This window comes from Centruroides vittatus, unplaced genomic scaffold (genome assembly GCF_030686945.1).
Source record: "Centruroides vittatus isolate TY-2023 unplaced genomic scaffold, ASM3068694v2 contig_927, whole genome shotgun sequence".
NCBI lineage: Eukaryota > Metazoa > Arthropoda > Arachnida > Scorpiones > Buthidae > Centruroides > Centruroides vittatus.
The window spans coordinates 994,952-1,013,521 of NW_027122613.1; the positions used below are offsets into that span (position 1 = coordinate 994,952).

Sequence of the window (18,570 nt, forward strand, 5' to 3'; positions counted from 1 at the left end):
ATGTATATAATATAATATATATATATATATATATATGTATAGTTCATCGACCGTCTGCATTCGTTTATTGCTAGAAGAAGAAGGGAAAAAAAATATTGCTACTGACGTCGACAATCTTCTACCATCTTTGTGATAGTTTGTATTTGAAAACATTATGTTACCATTATAATATATATCAATATTATTCTATAGATTATATATTTAATGACGAAATATATATCAATAACATCGTATATAAATGTAGAGAAGTCGATATTATAATTTTCTATAATTCTAGTATTTTTTTTAATGTTCTAAATTATGAATTTTTTTTTATTGGTGTTCGTATATAAAAACCGAAAAAATTGTATAGTGATAATTTAAAATCTGTCGTGTAAGCTGGATAACGAGCGTGAGGACGTTCCGTGGTATTCTATCGTCGACAGTGAGTGGGATTGTATCACCACCTCTCCCTAACACCACAATGGCCGCAGAGGATTAGGTTTCTACTCTGTGCACGTGCACGTTCACCCCCCGTTTCTTTTTCTCGACTTCGCCGCTCCTCCTTACTGGAAAGAAAAAGAAAAAAAAATTGATAAAGAATAAATTCTTTTTTCGTGTATACGGCTAAAGTATTACGTGTCTGGAGACGTATAAAGGAAGAAACTTCTTATTTTGTAATCAATCTCATTATCGAGACGCGATTCCAGACGAGACGGGAGAACGTATGTGACGTGTAGCCACCTGTTGGACGAGGTTTTCGAGGTCTGACGTCCTGACAGACACAAGCAGACTACATCGTCGCCCGCTACTTGTACACTGTCTCGCTACCGGTCTGAAATCCTGGGTCACTGGCCGCAATCGGCTGGCTGCACGGCAAGCATCGCTGCCTTCGACGACCGTCTGATGTAATCAGCTTTACTTCACTTTTGTCTATCGGTCTGCCTCTTCTTAATTCTTTTCACAATTTTCTTTTTCTTATCCTTGTCTGGTCTCCGGATTGACGATCCTTTCGCTCCTCCTGCTCTTCCCGTCTATCTCTTTGTCGATTTTCAATTGTTTTCGTCTCTGACGACGATTCGAACTCGCTCCTTCCGACAGAATAAAACGAGATTCTAGAAATTTTTGATATATTTTCCATTCTAATTCGAATATTTTGTATAATTTAAGCATTTTTGGAAATTTCTTCGTCCTTTCGATCTTTATAAACGTATTTAACGTTGAAATGCCAGTAAATTATATTGGTAGTTGACATTTTAAAGTGTGTTAATGTAAACTTGAGATATCGAATTGCATCTTGCATAATCTAGCATTGGGAGAATTCCATGGCTAGAGATAAAAATTTTGGAAGATTATGATGATCTTTGCAAATATTTTACAAACAAGTGTTTATGAATTGCATTAAATCATCGGCGGAATCGTGAATTTTAACAAGATTTGAGTTTAATGAACTCTCTCTCATATAAATTTTTACTGGAATTCTATTTAAAAAACAGAAGATATAAATCTGAATATTCGATTTTTCTCTGTGAGAAGATAATATACACACTTTTATATATGTATATATTTATAGCCAGATATTTGATATTGGAAAAGACCGAGCCATGAAATTTCTAAGCTTTATGTACTTGTATCATCTGCTTAGTTCATGTAATCGTTCAATCTGGTCAAGAAAATGCGGTCTATCTGTACAACCAGGTGCGCTGCATCACCTGCCCAATAAAGCATGCAATACCTATGCTATAAAGGACGATGCGGAGAAGGCAATGCATCTAGATGAAAAATAAGTCTCCCTGCGAATGTGTTTAAATCTAAGAATTATGGAAATAAAATTATATCGAGACATAATCCAATAGTAAGAGTCATATCTCATTATTATTGACTGGTAGTACGAGAAGATTTAAGAGTGGAGCCAGTCCGAGTTGATAAATGTTTAGCTGGACAGAAGAAGAAATTTAAATAGTCGACTAAATCCGAAGATGTATTTTAAGTTTGCTAAGCTTCTTTAGTTGCTAAATTAATTAATCGCGCGTTAGGTAATTGTTATTAAAGCGGATTCCCTGGCAGACTTCACAAAAATCCATCACTTCTTCCCCATCTGATATTTAGGAAATTGTAACAGGTGTCATTAGCTGCGGGGCTAATGTTCATTCTTCATTAATTTCGTCCCTACCCCCGGTTTCGTGGCAGGTGTCCCCGAATTAGACAGATGCTTACAACCGTGAAGAGGCACGTGACTGACCTTTGGAGAAAATAAAAAAAAGTTAATATTCATTAAAAGAGCACAAGGAAGTGTTTCTGATCGAGATTCTTACGAAAGGGTTGTTTCCTACACGAAACTGAAAGATTAGAAATCGGAAATGTAAAGATGCGGAGGAGCATATACAAACGAAGGGCTGCTTATTTTCTAATAAGCTGATCTTTAACTGTAGAAGAGAAATATGGAGTGCAGCAGGAGAAGGAATATTCTGTACGAGCAAGCGACCCCTCTATTGTTGTCTCCTGGACTCCTTACACAATCTGCTAAGAGTAGGAGCAGGTGGTATCCACCGCAGTGCCTCCGGGCTTGTTTGTTGGAAGAGACCACGTGGCCTCATCTCGGAGACAGATGGCGAGGGAGGAGGAGATACAGGGGGAGACCCCAAGTCGGGTGAGCAGCACGTGCTGCACGCGCCACGTTTTTGCGCCTCCCCCTAACAGACGGTAGAAGTTTGGGAAATGGACGGTGGCCATGGTCGAATGCACATTGTCAAACGACTCCCTGACAACTGTGACACACCTGGACTGGTGGAGGACAGATTTATACCGAGTAGATTAGTGGTTCGGAGAATATCTACGGCCCACGCAAGCGCAATGACCAGCTACAAGAAGTTTGTCTTTTTTTCTCCACGTCCATTTATGTAGTCTTTTGTATTTTTAACGCTCGTCCTGTATTTGGAATTGTTCATTCAGGTATATCCATTTATTTAAATTAATAATTAAAATTGATAAATTCCCTTTGTTAACTTTTAAAAAATTATTGCAAATTAGAGAATAATTTTGGTATTTTTTATTTAATTATGCTTAGAAAAGAGATTTGAAGCCGGCGAAGATGCACCCTTAGGAGTAGCGAAAATCAATTTTTCCCTCTAGAGCCATTACTTCTTTTGCATATACTGCTTGAACAAAAAGCGATAATCGTTCTGGGATTCGGTAACAATACTTTAAATACATTGCAGAAATATAAAAGAAATGGCTGCATTTCTCGAAGGCTGTTCACAATAATTCTCGAAAGCGTCATTGCACAAGAATTAATAATCCCAAGTTGCAAAACACGTAAAAAGATGTACGTGCAAACAGCTTAGTTCTTTACAAAGATTATTATTATTATTATTATTTATTTTTACAAAGTCTATGAAACAAATGGTGTTCCCTCTTAACTATAGGTTAAATTCGGGTTTTAGTAAAGGAAAATAATGTCGCTGACCCGATTCCATAACACGAATGTCTTTTTCCAAGGACAAATACACGCAATTTCCTCATTTAGTAGTCACTAACTGATATTTTCTGCTATTGGCGACATTGCAGAAAGCCGTCCACGTGTTCTCTCCGTACCAGTAAACGACTGGTTAGACATGCAATGTTTTCTTGGCCAGACAGTGGAAGGCAAATGGACGAACTAACTGACGTTGCTTGTTGGTCAAGGGCACATACGCGATAGAGGTTAAGAAGCTACTTTCTTCGATCGTCGTCTCACGACGTCTGAAATTCTACGAATGCAATTAGAGACCCGCAATTGCGCCTCTCTACTTCGATCGATCGTTGACGATTTCGATCGATTTATAATCGATTAAATCTCCTAAATAACCAATCGAAGAAGACAGTTTTGCGTCCGATAACTTTCGAAGAAGCATTGGCACAGTTCTTGCGAAAGAAGAGTTTTTGGAAAGGAGCCAAATCTCTTTCACCCATTGCTCTTCGGTTTGTGATGCAGTCACCTTGACATTGATCGGCGGAGCATAATGAGAATAACAACCGAATATCAGGATTATTGATAAGTCGAAGCCACTTTCAAACGTTTGACAGAAATCATTTCGAGCTTTCAAATCTTGCAAATGAAGTCTCCACAACCAAGGTATTTACATTGTCTTTCTAATCTTAATATTTAAAGTCTCTCTCTTTTATCAGTTTCTGAAGGATGCTTTAAATAAGCGTTTCTATCGTCACAAACCTTACATACGCGCTTTTAATCCTTGTAAATCCCGAATCGTACTAAATCTGGACGATCGAAGACGGTACTAAGTGTGTAAATTTCGAGGTGCCTCTGGGATCTCGTACCTAAGGCCTGAGGCCATGATAGAAATCTGAATATGAATATTTTAAAGTTTTAAAGATATAAAGTACAATTAAAAATTCAAAAATTCTCCTTCGAAAAATGGCAATTTTGACCATTTCGTGCATTATTATTTAAACGTAGACAAATCTAAATTTAGTTCTTAGGTTTTATTGCCGGCATTTCTAGATTTGATATTCTTTTCCCCTTTTTAAATAAAAATAAAGCAAAAAATGAATTATTAACCAGTTATAAAATGTTTAAATGTTACTTTAAACAATTTATTACAAATTTTTTACCATGTTAATCCTATATATTATTTTTCTTTATTATTATTATTATTATTATATATTTTTCTGGAAGAAAATAACAAAATTTCATGCCAAAAATTAGTCTGCAATGCAGTTAATATATATTTAAAAAAATAAATAAATAAAAGGGAAATTTTTAATTAAGGGGTGGATGCAAACATGTTGACAGATCTTGTTTATTGCGTTCAGTCAACATCCTTCTATTTTCTGAGGCTGTGCTTTACCTTATATTCATACAATCTCGTACTTTTATTGATGTATACAACACGCACTTTATCAAGATTTTATTAAAAATATAATCTCCAGTTTGTTTAATTATATAACAGCTTATTTACTGGAAAATTATATTTACAATTGTTAAAGTATCATTATTATTGTTGGAAAAGATCATGTAACACAATTTTACTATATCATTCTCTAGAAGAGACGAATTCTGTTTATAATAATATCGTGTAACAATTATGTTTAGAACGTAAATCAGTTTTAATTTATTTTTATTTATAATTTCGTTTTATCTGTTTATAATATTCGTTTGTTCCTTTGTTTAATGTATCAACTGTACAGTACAGTACAGTACAATTTATTACCGACAGACAATAGGAAATTTGAGAAGTGTGTTTACGTTAAAAATCGAGTTGGGACACTATTTTTATAGTAAGTGTGAGATTACAATTTGCTGTTTTAATAATTTTCTTGATTTATTTTTTCCGCTATTGATTTGTTAACTTTATCTCGTAACAATGTATATAAAGTTCTCAGGTGCACTGCTGCATATTGCTGTATTTTTGTGACTATCTTGGCCTTTTTCTAGTGATACATTTAGCTTGTTTATGCCAATTTTAAACTTTTTGTTAAAGTTTATCCACGAGTTTCTTACCTATGAGCATTTTTTTTCGTAAACAGACAGTACTGTAGAAGGTGGGATTTTTAGAAAATGGTGTTTATTTTTGTAAATAAAATTTCTCTTAGTAAATTAATATTTAAAATACGGGTATTTTATTCTCTTTCCACCCCTCAATTTCTGTAAAATTACAGCTTTAATTTTTAACTGTTTAATGCAAACGTTTTATTTATCATACATCAATGGCTGTAGAGAGAATATATATATATTTAATATTTATTGTCGCTTAGATTTTTATTTAATATTTTAAATTTTCTGTCTGTTGTTACTATAGAAAGTTAAAGGACAAATTTTTGTAGTGGAAAACGTTAAAAAGATCATACTTCATTCCTTCCATTACTTCCACCCCAACTGGTCACGTGCCTTTTTTTGTGTTCTCCCTTTTGTGGGGGTGGAACAAAGGAGGGTGAAAACCACTGACCAGTAGCTACGAGACTCTAACGGATGTTTAGTATTTCCATATCCGTTATTCTTTTATTCTGTTATTTGTTCATTTGGGTATTTTTTCACCTCGTAAAAAATACTTTTTTTTACACAGTTTGCCGTTTAAATTCGAGCCATAATAAAATGTAATATTTAAGTATAGATTATTTAGATGATTTTTAAATTAAAATGTTTTATTATTATTATTATTATTTTAATATAAGGAATATGAAGGTTTTGTGGTGGTGTCAGAAGTTTATAAAGTAATTTCTTAACTGGAAATTAGCAGAAATTTAAAGTCCGAAATTTTAATATTTTCAGTTAAAAAAAGTAATTTTTTAATTTTTTTTTTTTAAATCGAAGTTTTGTTCAATTTTTAGGGACATTTTTTGAATTTCAAAAGCATTAAGCAGACAAAATACAATTTTGACAAGAATATAAAATTTCTGTTATCGGGATTTTTGACTGATTTATAAGGAAAGAAACTCTCTTTCGCTCTTATTTCTTACGTATATTAATTTTAAATCAAACTTTTAATTTGTCGAAATTAGCATTTTAATTATTCGAAGAATGGTGAAACCCAGAGACGATTGTAGTAGTATGTAAATGAAAATCGGAAAAACTTGCACGGTATCTCGTTTTCTTCGCACCAGATGGCACCACGTGACTGGAAATTTTGGAAATTCGAAAATCAAAAGGGGGGGAAAAATATATATATATATAAGAAAAAATTTAGGAATTTTTAAAGGGCGATTGCGCGTTGAAACGACAGAAAAAGGAAAAATGTGCCCGGCTCATCGATAAGATGTGATATTCAAAGAAAGTCGATTAGAAATTTAACATAATGTGATTAATGTTGTAAGTAGTTAGTTAAAATGATGCATTAATCATGTGCCCTGTATAAGACAGCTGTTGAATGCGAATTAAAACAAAAATTTAAATTTTCGTTTAGAATTTAACTTTGCAGAGAGAGAGAGAGATAATGACGGTTATTATCTTGATGACTTTTTCTCTCTCTTATAAAAATCCGTATAGACAGTCTTAATTGCACGCATTGCAGATATATACGCATTGTAAGAACGTGGTCGGGTCCGTTGGTAAAGCGGTAAAGAGAGGTGTTTTGCAGAGTTCAGGCGGGATGAAGGTATCGTCTCTCCCCAGGTTGAGTCTAGGTGGCGCTGCTGGGTGGCAGGGCGGCGGCGAAAAGCCCGGTCAATCGGCAAGTGTCTAGACACCCGTCTAGACTATGCGAGTCCAGCTCCTAGCTAAGAGCTGCGTCGGCGGCGCCCAGCCGAATCGATATCGACCGATGCAAAGACTGGCCATTTACACCGCGTTTCATCGTAGACTGGTTCAGTCTTGGCTTTTAGGTGGTGCCATTCACCTCTTTGCTTCTGCGTACCTGACTCTTATCTTCTAGCTCTCTCTTTCTGCTCGCACACGTAAGTCTCTTTCTGTTTCTCTACAGGTTGTTCCTTTCCTCTGACTCTTCTATCCCCCTCCTCATCTGTACACCTCGCCCTTCGCTCCGTGATTGTATTAAGGAATTTTTGCATCTCTCCAGGGTTGATGGCCTCTCTCTCTCCTCTCTCTCTCGTCTGACCCCGTGCATCCGTAAAGTGTGTTTTATTCTGCTCCCGCTCCTCCCCCTCTCTCTCTCTCGCGACCATTGCGGTATTATCGAAATTAAGAACGTTTACTCTGCCCTAAAGATCCCCAGTAAATGTTGTAAATTCTTCTCTTCCCAACGTATAATTTCTGATAGGCGCATTTAAAATAAAAATTTGAGTTTTTATTTATTAGTATTATTATTATTTTTATTTTTATTTTTAAATGTACCTGTAGCTTAGCGGTATTCGGCTATTTTTATTTTACTTTTTATTTTAATTATAAATTAAATTTTTAAGCGACGTCATAAACGTAAAATATTTTTCGATTTTTTTATTTTTATTTTATTAAGAAGTTTGTAAATATTAACAAAATTTTAATTAATATTCTTTTAGTCCACAATTATTATTTTTATAAATTCGAGGATTTAACAATTAAAAAATTAAAGTGATCCATTTCAAAAAAAATTCAAAATTTAAATCAGACACGTGAAAATGAAAATAATCAGTTTTTAAAGAAAATATGAAATTAAATTAATTTTGCTTGTTTGAATTAAAACTTCAATTTCATAAATTAAAATGTGTCTTTTTTTTATTATTTCTTTAATTTTAAATTCTTTTTTTTTTCCTTCGATAAATTAAAACGGAATGAAATGGTAGAAATGCATTAAATTTTTAAAAGGGGGAAAAATTTGAAAATAGATAAATAATCGCCAAAAATGCATTTAACGAGTATATCAATGAATAAAATCGGAATACATAAAAATTAAACTTTTGTTAGCTTAGACCGGAAAGAGAGTACCGGATGTGACGTAAACATTTGGCGTAACTAAGTGATTGCTATTTTTCAGTGTGTACCTATATATTTCAGTTGTCAGTAAAAGTACTGTACAACTGTTAATCCTCCAAATTTGTCGCCATTTTAATGTCTAATTAAAGGAAGTCAATCAAAACTCATTTATCCTTTATCCAATTTGATTTAATCTCTTTATCCACTTATCATCCCAAATCCAGTTATTATAGGGTAAGTCAAACTACCCAACTTCTTAATTAATGTAGGGGGTGATACGATTCGAATTTCTGAGTTTTAAATATATATATATACTGTATATATATTTTCCTCCCTCTAGTTTTTATTTCCTGCCAGAAAATCCATGTCCGAAATCAGAATTCCACCGCACAATTTACCTTTTAAGCATATTTAATATATCGTATGTTTACTTAACGTAAATTCGAAAACATTTATCAATTTCCTATGCGTGACGTTAATTCCGTTTGTTGCCATTATGGGTTAAAAATCGACTTCTTACAAGTTTTATCAGTTACATCGGTTAATGTTACGTATGCAATGTCTGCTCGGCCATGTCTTTATGTGCAACTAAACACAATGGTGTTTAGACATTGCAACGATCTGTATGCTGTTAACGTCCATCCTGTACAGTCACGTCTCGCATGCACTCCAACCGTCTGCTCCATTCACTTTGAGTGATTTGTGAGATTGTCAACCGAGTTTGTTATAGAAAGAACGAAAAAAAAAAGAAGAAGAAACGCTTATAAACAATGTTTCTAATTTCTGTTTGGATTTAATCAGATAGATGAATGTTTAATGCATTTCGTAACGTGTAAATGCTTATAAGATTGCGCGTGCTAACATATTTATATAAAAACAATTGAATTACTAAGGCAGAAGGTGGTACCCTTTATATAAATTTAAAATGTGTATAATTTTTAAGCATTTATAGGGCTAATAAATTGATCACGATTGTTTTTATCAGGATCACGAACTGTATAATGTTGTAGGTCGGTTGATAAAATCTTAAGGTGCCGAGTTCGATTTCTGCATTCGCTTTTAAATTGTAGCATCCGAAGGAGGAGGATGTTGAAAGATCGAGTAATATTAGCAAGTTAGCGATCACTCTGCTCCCGTTTTATCTTATATTTTATGAAGATGCATTGCTTACAAAGGGGAAAGTCAGTATAAATAGATTTGGTTACTCATCTGGACTCTGTACGGATCTCGAATAGATTGTTAGAATTTACAACCGATGATGATTTACGTTAACTGCTTCGTCATAAAATTGCCAAAATAGTCGGGTGGTTTATACAAATCATTTATTTATAATTATTTTAAGGAGAATTTATAATGTTTCTCCACGATATAATCGCGGCGAGCCGAACGTTTCGTGGGAGAATCCCTCCTTAACCATACATGGCATGGGAACCAATATGGCTACTATTAGTCACAAGTGTGCAATGTAGGGACAACTCCGCCTGGGATATCCTGTTCATTCTACATTTAGTGTTGATTGGTCCGAGATAGATAGATTATAATGCGATTTATCATGTGGTCACGAGATTTTCTTCTCTGGTTGGTTGAATCGGTTGACGGTGGGTGGGATGGAATTCACGTTCTGGAACGTTTTTTTATGCAATATGGGTGGAGCATTAATTTTTTAATGTTATGTAGATACATAAACAGTAGGTCAAGGGGCAAAAACTTCCGCACCGTGAAAAGAGGAGAAAATATTTGAAATATTTCAATTAAAATGTTTTATAGACATACGAGTACTTTTCGGTTTGTCTATATTTGGTAAAGTTTAATGGATTTTAAATTAGGGAGATAAGATCGTTTGTGTGAACGGGTTATGCAACGTTTTCTCATTGTCGTCTATAATTTTGTTTAACCTTAAACCAAGCAGATTACTTATCTCTCTTATTTTTTTAGAATTCAAATTAAAATGTTTTCTTTTGGTATTTTTTAAAATAAAATAATATGCATAATATACACACACTTTCTTACGTTCCGCATCCGTTGGCGTAGACTCGGATATCACTCTCTTTACTGCACTTTTCCAAATTCCATTGTCACGTATTTAATCAAAATTGCACCTTTTGTATCAGATTTCATAAAAATTGTTCTGAAATTCCATCAAAAAAAAAAAAAGTCTTCTACCGTACGAAATTCCAACAGTGTCTCTTTTGTCCGCGTTTCTAGACAATTACTCCAACTGTAGATAATAGACGAAAAAAATTCGTTTCGTTCTTTCTTTTTTATTATTATTTTTTCTTTGTATTTATACACATTTATAGAATTGTTTAAAGAAGATTCTAATCGAATCATCTTAAGATAAATCCGAGAACGATATCGATTTCATACTCATTTATCGTAATGTCCCCAACACGAGTTAAGTTAAGCATCCCAGTATAATTAGCTGAACAAGTAACGGTTATGAAGACAGATAGCGATCAAATAGGATATTTTGTCTCTATTACTTCCTGGTCGCCTTAGATTCCTTTGTCTCTGTAAAGGAAGAGTTAAGATATGCTGAATGATCAAAGCATTCGGCTCAACATGCAAGAATAAACATACACGCAATAAACATATTATCGCTGCTTCATGTTTTCCCGACTATAAGTCACAATTGCTCTCTGCTTAAAATTACTTTTTAACGAGGTTCAGTTTTTAATATTTATTTTTGAAATTGCAGCAGACCGTGTTTATATATATATATACATATATAGCCTATATATATATATATATATAACCACTTTTATGAATTATATACAGATGGAACAGCGGTTATCATCGTTCTTTGAATTCAAAGCGTGATTCTGAGTTTAATTTACGATAAAAATATAACTTTTACTATATTAAAAATTAGTCTGAATAATGGAACATCATACTATCGCTTAAAATATATTAATAAATTGCTTTATAAACACGAATCTCTATTTTATTTGAGACTCTAACACTCGGGATTTGAAGATTTCGTAGATAATCCGAGCCTTTAAATCCTTTTTTAAATATTTTTTACACGTTTTTAATTTGCTTAGAATTCGATTTTTAGTTTTTTTTTTTTTTTTTTTTTTTTTAATAAGAGTAGCACGAAAATCATTGGGGATTTTTAATCAAAGGTGATCATATTAAATGTTCCGTGTATAATAAGGAAGATTTTCTTTATTACAGATTCGCGGTCTACCAATAAGAGGTAAACTATTGATTTTCTGTTGACATTACATGTATGACCTCATTTTATGTTCTGGCGACTTTCTGTGTTAGTGTTTTGTACGTATCACGTCCAACTTCAGTTACAAAAAATGTCATTGGTTTGTATTCGTTTCGTCTTCGTGAAGTATTCGACAGCTATATCTAATAAGTTCCTTTATCGAAAATTACGTTAATATAGAGATTTTTAGCAAAAAACCTTTAAAAATCGAGCCAAGTTACTATAAAGTATCCATCAAGTAGCGAGCCTCGTACATTTGTTTCGTAGTTTATATAGCACGTATTAAATATAAATCTACTGTAAATATGCAAAGAAGTTGTAGAAGCCTCATTTAAAAAAAACGAAAATTAAATATTTATGCCGAATTTTTTACATTAGTTAATAGTAATCATCTGTTATTTTAAATGTATGTCGGAGATTTCGTAGGTAAGTGATTCGTAATTTTAGTTTCTCTCCTAATCTCTTACTGAATTGTATTCTCGAAGGGAAGTTCGAATCTCGAGAGCATCAAATTTTATCCTTTATTTTCTATTATTTATATCTGCCGAATGATGTATGGAGGACGACGAAGAGGGAGAGAATCGTCCAAGCACATCTTATAGAATTTAGGTTGGGATTTTCCCATTTCGAAGAATAACAACCAATTAAGGGCACGTAACGGAAAAGATCTGTATTTTATTGCATTTTGATTTATGGCGAAGTATTGTTTTCTTGGTAAATTTATGTTTTAAAAACTCGTAAAGATAAGTGTCATATGTTTTTGAAGAAAAGTCTGGATGTTTTCACGTTTATAACTTATTTCGGCGCTCAATATTTCTGTTCTCATCTAAATGTTTAGTTGTGTGAACTCCTTTCGTCGATATTTAATGGTAAGCATTCGAATATTTCTGTTAAAATTTAGTAAATTTAAGCCCGCTTAAAAGCAACAAATTGACGTTACGAGAGCTTATAACTCGGCTGGGCGAGTTCTCTAATTTTTCATACTGGCCTGCAAGCTTTAAATGAATTTATAAGGTTATAATTAATTGAATTTTACAAATATAAAGTCATAATTTAACGGATTTGATTCTATTGACCAGTTATAAAGTCTCTTTCTATATAGAGTAATGCCTAAAGTTAATTATAGTAAACTAATAGCAGAAGGTACTGTACCCGAAGCGCTTGGGCAATTTTTATTATAAATTTTTCTCTATAAAAATTCGTACCTTTATTGTTAAAAATTCACAGGAGACTTAAAGCCTTAAATGGCATAATAAGCTTCTTTCTTTGTTATAGCTTTAGATACTCGAATATTCTCCACAGACAGTTTGAAAAAATAGAATTTATTTTGAATAAATAAGCTTCTATCTAAATGAGTAATAAAATATTGAAGTGTTTGTGCTTTTAAGAACCTCTTAGATCTGAACTCAGACAATTGCTACCTTTTGGGAGAACTACAGAAAAATACCAGACAGCATTGTGTATAGTTGTAGGCCTATAGAACGGCAGTTTTTGACACGTCGTGCGAACGTCACACTGTCTAAGAAGGAACGTATCGTGTTTCGTTTCTTTTAAAGCACCTATTAATTGAGCAACTTATTAATCTTGTTATTTCTAATCGCCTCGTACGCTTCTCTAAGGCTATAAAATACAATTTTCGGAAGTCTAGTTACGCTCTACCGATGAAAAATATCTCCTCCTTCGGATATCCTCCTGTTTATCAAGTAAATGTATCTTATTATTTTTTCCCCCTCCCCTCTTCCTTCGGTTTAATTACTGTTAAAATAAGATTATCGGGTATTTAATATGAGAATTAAGTCAGAAAAGTGGAGAACGAGTCGTTTGGAGGGAGAACGAATGCGAATTTTTGACAGGAGCTTCTATTAAAGAATGGAAAAATTGCTGGACGCGAATACAATTATCCGGTAAGTTGTGTTTAATTAATAAAAATCTGGGTGATTTTCAGCGATAAGTTATACTCGGAGTCATTTTTACGTACCAGAAAGTGCTGTCACTGCTAATGACCCGAAAATTAGCGCTTAGCTTCTTTGCTAAGTAGAGTAAAGATTTCCGTCAATGGAAACAAATCGATAATTTACTTCTCCGAATGGTTATTTTAGGATTTATATGTATATATGTACAGTTTGGATGCGATCCAAATGATTTTGTTTGGGTTCTCTGACTGTAAGGGAAATCCTAATCTTTACTTTTTTCTTCGTTTGTATATATATTTAAAAAAATAATTCTTAACTAATTTAAGTTAGTAACGCAAAAAATCGGTAGTAATCTATATATAACAATTTTAATTAAATATTTATCTTTCAAGCCTTATTATTCGTCATTTTCTTAGTGAATTTAACACAAAACGAGACTTGGAAAGGTGAAAATTCTATTACAGTAAAGCGTGTTGGATTTGTGATAATTTTTCTCATTTTTAAGTTTTCGAAAATTCTGTTTTATCCGTTAATTTAATAAAAAATATATATTATATAAGTTGCAATAATGATTTTTTTATTAGATTAATTCGACTGTTTTTCTAGCTTTAATAATGCATGTATACAGACAAATATTCCTCTTATCTTTCTTCAGTAGAGGATAATTTCGTGGTAAATTGCTCCTTTTTTTAGGATTGTGTAGCTTTCTAAAATAGCATTACAGAGAAAGGAGAAGGGGGGAAAAAGGAAGAACAGGTTACACCGTGTCCAATTCTGTTGTCCACTTCCCAACTATTTCATCGATCGTTCTCCGTCTGATACGCTTTTTCCGATCGTCTCGACTACTTTTGCTTTGCCACATTGACCCAGCATTGTTTGATGTGTCTGAGGAAGTAATTAATGATTTAAAAATGTCGGAAATTTCTCCCGATTCCAAGCTCCATACGGTGTTTCATTTTAGCTGGTCATAAATAGCGCGACTACAGATCCGTATGAGGTCTCTAAGAGGGTATTATTCATCACCCCTCCCGACCAAACCACATCCTGCCTCCAACTAACAAAATACGTGATAGGAGATGGGTCACTCTGACGTGTCGGGAGGAATTGTCCCCTGAGGGGGAACCGTGGGGTCCAGGTGGTGGTATATAGGTCACAGTCCAGGTGAACCGAGACCGAAATGAAGCAGGTGTCTCGTTTCATCCTCTGCTTGACCCTACGAGAGCGACCAGAAGGGTTCTTCTCGGAAAACATGGAGAGGAAAAAAAATTTCCTGTACGATGCACACGCAAAAAGATACATTCACTTTAATGATAGTCGATTGAACTAAATGTAATTTTGCCTTTTTAATTAATTATCGAATGCGTGAATACATTAATGGAGTTAAAAAAATTCTGCCGAACGTTTCGAGTCGTAGTTTATGTTTAAAAACAATTTTTCCAGGTAGTTGTCGCTATCTAATCTCCATTCTAGACCCTCTAATTATCGGTGATGCGTCTTTTACCGGTCATTTCCATTCCAACTGGATTTTTGAAGTAATTCGAAAACGAAAAAGGGGGGAAAAAGAAAAAAAAATTAAATTGTTTCTTGCCTTTTCCTGGAAATAAAAGTTCGAGTCAATGTACTTTTGTATGTTTTAGTTATTATTAATGAAAGCGTTAATATCGTGACATTGCGTAGTTTGTCGCTGGAAATTTGTTGACAGTGCAGCTTCTCTGATCTCATTTGTAACATCTGCACTCGAACTTTTGGCTTAAAAAGTATTTTATAGCCAATTTTTTTACCATAACCGGTACCAGTGCCTGTAAGCGTGTAACCCCGCATGACTCATATCGTAAGCAGTGAAACGAACTTTAAGGACTTTTATGTCATTTTTGAACTTTTAACTTAAAAAAAATATTAATTTAAAACTCGAATATTGTAAATAATCGAAAATTTTCGTGTCTTACAAGATTTCAATACAGATTTTCTGCGCGATAACTTGTTTTTATTACGCTTAAATAAGTAAGCGATCCGAGAAGATGCGAAAATATCATCCTCCTCGGATTATCACATTAGAAAAAATTAGTGGACGGATCTTAAGAAATTTAAGCAGAATTCTAAATATATTGTGGACCAAAAAAAAGAGCAAAAATTGATTTTGATCGCAGCATGAAACATAGAAGCACGATCAAAACATTAAAATCCTATTCGTCTATTATAAGATAATTAAGAATGTGCAGCTTAATAGATCTTCATTTATCCATTTTATTTTTTAACAAGTTATATTCTCACGCTTATGTCACGATACACATCACGTCTTTGTAAACGTCCGGTTCTACTTTAACTTGATTTTAGTCACGACCAGACATTCCATCAGTAGAATTGCGACCTTAGACGAGTTAATTCCCCGAACGGGTGCAGAAAGACTATTTCACAGTAGCTTATATTATGCACATATATTCGACTTCCGCCAGACTGTCAATGACACACCTAGCAAAAATCTTATCCGGGGTCACACGAAAATACGTCAAACTCTACGTCCTTTTATTGTCCTTGCTCGATCATTCATAACGCCTCGTTATTGTTTTATTGAAACTCGTATCGATGAACCTCTATGAACTGTCGCATACTTGTTTGCATAAAATGCGTGCGGTATTCACTTTTTATTCGTTTCCTGCCGGATCTTAAAAGATAAAAAATAAATAAATAAATAAATAAACAGGTACCAGACTCGAGACTTGTAACAATGCACAGTTCGATTCTAAAGAGATCCTTTCGTGTAAAAGTAAAGATTTGATTGATACTGTTATTTTCTTGTGAGATCTCTTTACTTCAATGGTATGATATTGGAGAATTGGGAAGCTATTTAGTGCGTGATGCTATTATTTTAAGAAATTTAGGAGTAGACGTCGTCTTAACTTTCGCATTAAGCGAGCGAGTTCGATTAAAATCGCGAATTTCACTGGTTTTTTTCGAGCGTATGACAGTAGCGATTAGAGATGCTTTTTGGAGTTCTCAATTCTCTTCCGACTTTATCTTCTTTCTTCGCATCTTCGATTGGCTTTATCATCGTGAAATCGAAAGAAAAGATTTCAAAAATTAGTATCCCGCTCGGTTTACTTTTAAATAGGAGTCGTTGCGTTCCCATAAGAACTATCATTCTATTGGTAGTTAACAGCAGCAATCGTCGAAGGCGAGCGACTTGGCGTGCTTTAAATGTCGAGATAATCTGCATATTTAACACTATAATAGGAAGTCGAAGCGAGAAAAAATACATAAATATATGTATGTGTATATATTTAGGAAGAGAGAAAAGAAGCGACAAGTTCCGGAATGCGAGAATCTCTAATGACATCCGGGTTACAAAGAGCGGAACAAATTCCGTAGAGCTGTTCCCAGACGAGCAATTTAATTGATGACAAAACTCGGTTGCTTTCATTTCGGACGTTTTCCACCTACCGAATTGATCCTTCGACCCCCGCGTATAACAGATGCAGAAATCTTCAATGGGGAAATAATAATAATAATAACTGTCGGTAGAATATTCTTTAAGCGACAGTTTGGTGGAATTCGTCATCAGAACGGTTCCTTAAATGGAAAAGTTTCGGAGTTTTCACGTTATGACACCTGCTGTTGATGATGGTGATAATTAGACAGTTGGCGAGTCGAGATCAAGAGGCCGTTGACATTGTCTGGTATGTGGATGTAGGCGTTGTGGCATCGATTCCATTAGAAGTACCACTTTTTGGAAGTCTCTCGCACTTAATGGTCATCGAGAAATTTCGTTCGGTGTGCACAAATCTTTGTAATGATTAAGAGGATAATAAAGGATGTTGGCTTTAGCCATGTGTTTACTTTCTAGTGATCAAAGTTTCGAAAGAAATGGGATAATTTATAAAGATAATAAAAGATTACTAACCTGAAACGAAGTCTTAAGGAGTTTTCTCGCTCCTGGCTCGCTTAATCCATCACTCGAAAATTTTCACACCATCTAAGTAGGAGCGGGGAGAATTTATCTCAAATCCATGTGCATTCTTTCCACCCTCGCCGCCCACCTTATGACCTTTACCACCAACCTGGTGGCTTTTGTGACTCGTCCCCACCAACCTCGTCGCTTTTGTGACAACGACATGAAGTCGATAGTGAAAAGGGATCCAGCTTGCACGTGACCATCTCTTCACGTGAGGGAATTCCATCCACTTGTTAGAAACGTTCACCCACTCACTTCGGAGGTTGGGGTGCATCACTTCTAGGTCCTATCGATTAAATTTCGAATTTTCCTGATTAAAAAGATGAAAGCATTTTAATTATAAAAGTATGATATTCAATAAGTTTATTAATCAACAGAAAGATATGCTGTATTTCGGGCCACTTCACAGCCGGATTATAACGAAAAAGGGTCATGTTTTTTTGGTACGCGTAAACAAGTTTGATCCGAAAATATTCGTTAGAATTACCAAGAAACGAGTAGGAGGTTTATTTTAGTCACCTGCGCTTTTATAAATCCTATCCGATAACTTCTTATCCACATTTTAACTCTCTTAATCACTCGGTGGCATGTTTGAGTCACACAAACTCGTCGGAAGTGTTTAAACAATGAAAGAGTTCGTACTACCATTCTAGGAAGAATGATTAAAGGAATCGATGATGTTTATTGCTAAACGTGACGATCATTTCCGCAAAGATTTACGTCAAACTCCTCCACTTCCACTGTCGCGTGTGGGTCGAAGTATCTACCCACATCATTTATCCTTTCGTTCAAATCTCTTGTTTACCAAAAAGACCAGCGAAAGACCACCACTACTTACAAGGAAACATGGCAAATCTATAGGGAGAGTCGCTGATAATGTATCGAACACATCCCGTACATTTGGACTGGTAAATAGGCGGTTATTCACATCCTGTACGGTAATGACGTCACCGGAGTTTATTGGAATGAGATATTTTGCGAAGCTCGACTCTCCCTAATTTGCCGTCTTTTTTTTCGACGAATCGTAGTCTTTGTTCGAAATTTTCGTCTCTTTAATTTAATCAAATTTGAATATTTAATTTTAAACCTTTCGGAAGTGAATATCCGCAGTAACGTCGTGTTATCGATATTAAACGATTGTCCCTCTTTTAAAAAAATCTTTATTACG

At 34.3% G+C, this 18,570-nt stretch overlaps 2 long non-coding RNA genes across 2 annotated transcripts; both read right to left on the minus strand.

Annotated features, from left to right (window-relative positions):
* Positions 1-230: 230 nt before the first annotated feature.
* Positions 231-736, minus strand: LOC136984759 (uncharacterized). Its single transcript, XR_010882238.1, has 2 exons — positions 619-736; positions 231-548 (listed from the first exon to the last, which is right to left on the minus strand). It is a non-coding gene; the product is annotated as an uncharacterized lncRNA (long non-coding RNA).
* A 14,941-nt stretch (positions 737-15,677) lies between these two features.
* Positions 15,678-18,219, minus strand: LOC136984754 (uncharacterized). Its single transcript, XR_010882235.1, has 2 exons — positions 17,352-18,219; positions 15,678-16,115 (listed from the first exon to the last, which is right to left on the minus strand). It is a non-coding gene; the product is annotated as an uncharacterized lncRNA (long non-coding RNA).
* Between the last annotated feature and the right edge of the window lie 351 nt (positions 18,220-18,570).